This window comes from Akebia trifoliata, chromosome 15 (assembly GCF_017979445.1).
Source record: "Akebia trifoliata isolate Shusen 1 chromosome 15, ASM1797944v1, whole genome shotgun sequence".
Taxonomy (NCBI): Eukaryota; Viridiplantae; Streptophyta; class Magnoliopsida; order Ranunculales; family Lardizabalaceae; genus Akebia; species Akebia trifoliata.
Window position 1 is genome coordinate 11,416,260 of NC_141389.1, and position 3,050 is coordinate 11,419,309.

Sequence of the window (3,050 nt, forward strand, 5' to 3'; positions counted from 1 at the left end):
AATAAAAAAATAGATTCTCAAAAAAAAATCTAACAAAAAAGAAATATTTTCAGAATTGGGAAGAAAATTCAAAGAAAAAAATAACTTAAAAGAATTGTCACACAAGGGGTATTTGGGTTTTTAAGCCTCAAAATTCCTTTCTTTTTATACCCAGTCCTAAGTTTACCCATGAAAGTCTTTCTAAGTACCGTGTGAAAAAGTTAAGGAAGGCAATAAAGCATGATCAGATAGTAACTCCAAAAGTTCAAAAAGCAAAGAAGCCTGCTAAGATTGAAAACCTGAAAGGGAGACTTAGGAAAAAATTAAGACAAGCTCGCGAGGTTGAAAATCCGAAAGGACGACCTTAGCAACAATCAGAGCAAAAAATAAAAAATATATAGCTTGTTAGATCGAAAATCTAAAAGGGCAATCTAAGCAAAAGTTAGGACAGTTCGAGCCGAAACATTAGAAGTCCGAGTAACCAAGTTTCAATACCCAGCTTAAATCAGGCAAAAACTTAGAAGTCATGAGTATCTTGTCTACGATTGATCTAAAAATTTTTACTTTCCAAGTGCACCAAGAGGGAAAATTGTGGATTCTGCAATGAGTCTTGAAAGGAAATATTTTGTTCATTGAGCCTACTTAACATCTTCAATATAAAAAATCAAAATCAAAAGTTAAATCTTTATTGCACTTGTGGTAATCAAATATTTCACACCTTCGTAATAAGGGGCACTTCTCTTTTTTCTATAGCATATTATATTTCCCCCCTTATACTAAGAGCATTTATTTTTTTAAACTATATTCAATTATCCCCAGTGTTATGTTCCTTGTTAAATTAGGGGCATTTTGTTCTGAAGCCTAATCAATTTCAATCCTAAAGAATAAGGCTTACTTTGAATTAAAGGTTACCCTATTGATAGCAATTTTGAAAACTTCTAAGGTTCAAAGAAAGTTAAAATGTTGACCTAACCTTCATAAAATACAACTCTTTATTTTTTTAAAGGAAAAAAATTCAAATACAGCGTTAATCTCCCATTTGTTTTCCAAAAAAATTAGTTCATTACTCTTTCACCTCAAGCAGGTAGAGTAGGACTCCAAAAAATTAGTTCATTACTCTTTCACCCCGAGCAGGTAGAGTAGGACTTCCCAAAAAATTAGTTCACTACTCTTTCACCCCGAATAGGTAGAGTAGTGTAGACACCCCAATTTGCACGAACCCATTAAGAAAATCCAAATTTTCTCGAATTAATTCTAACTAAAGACTTAAGTCTCTTAACGAGCCCACATTGCCACTTGGCATCATTATTCATGCATACATGCATATATACATCATTTCATATTATTTTTGCATGCCCATACCTTGTCCCTAATCCAAGATAATTCTACTCACTTTCATGATCCGATCCAAATCTATAACCATTCTCCAACCTAACCCAATCCAAAACAAAGTTCATATCTTAATCCAAAACAAAGTCCATTCTAAGCCCAAACCCAAGTCCATATCCTAAACCCAAAACCAAGTCCATTCTAAGCCCAACACCAAATTTAATCTAAGTCCATTCTTTTACACCTCCCAAAAGATGACACATGTTGATCCCTCATAAGCCCTTAATACCTAATGCCTTATGTAAATGGAGAATCAACTCTCCCTTGTGAAAATCCAAGAATGCCCTTCTCAAAAGGTATGGTCAAATCAAAAGATATTTTGATCTTTGATAATAATCCATAACATTGAGAGAACTTCTAATCATACCCTCAAAAAATGAGAATCTTCAAGTATATAAATAGAGTTCTCCCATTATTTTATTTCAAAATTATACTTCCACCATTGCTTTATGTGTTATTTACAAATGAACCAAGGTCTAATTTTCACCTATCATTTCACCTTTACACATGTCATTCTCCTACTCACCCTCCCAAAAGTACTTTTGTTATCTCATTGGTCCATTTCAAAAATATATTTCCAACATTGCTTTATATGTTATTTACAAATGAATCAAGGTCTACTTTTTACCTACTACTCCACATTTACACATGCCACTCCCTTATTCACCCTTTCAAAAGTATTTTTTATTCTCTCACTTCTATTTACCAAAAAATCAAAAATCAAAAAATATTTTTAGGGTTTCTTCACAAATGTCATCTTTACCCTCATACAAATGAAAAATCTAAAAAGAAATAACCTAAACCTCATGTCCATTTTTTTTATTTTTAAGGTTGGAACACTTTATCCCCAAAATTTCTCCAAAAATTCTATAAATACTTTCATTTTCTATGAACAATTCATGCTCTCAAGCCTCCATCTCTCAACCTAAAACTCTATCAAAATCTCTACTCATTTCTCATCTTTTAACCTTCAATTCTCTCAACCCTTAACTACATCATTCAACTCTCAAGTTCATCTCTCAAGCTCAAGTTCATTCAAGACTTCCAAGGGGACAAGGTGGGTATAGTAGTTATTTATTTATTTTTTTAACTTGCATATTCTTCTTCTATCCTTCTCTTTTTCTTTTTAGAAGCCTTTAAGATGTAATGGAAAATCCTCATTCACCCCGAGTAGATTGAACCTTAACCTTCGACATAGAATGCTTAAGGAGGTTTGGTCAAAAAGATAGAGGTTGAAGCCCTTCTTTACCTACTTTTATCTCATGCATCATAATGTACACCATTCACACACACCACACATGCTTAGCAATGATGAAGAATTGTGTAACTCTCTTAATGGGGATAAAATACTAAGTTTCTAGCTAAACATGCATGCATTAAGGTTATAAATCTAAGGGAACTCCATCCATGGAATTTCTCTAAAATCCTAAACCAACATTCCAATTCATGCAAAAGTGTGTCGACTCTATAATCCTCTCCCACAGGATATTTCTTATGTTAACACTAACATCAAATCCTCTTTCAAAGAGGTACATATTCACCATATGCACGCACCACTTTATACATCTCATGCATTTTTCTTGTTATGTTAATCATTTCAAAAATGGCAAAATCTAAAGGTAACCAACATAAGTGGAGAGAATGGGGTGTTTAACACTTTTCCCCTTCTTTAACCGAATCTC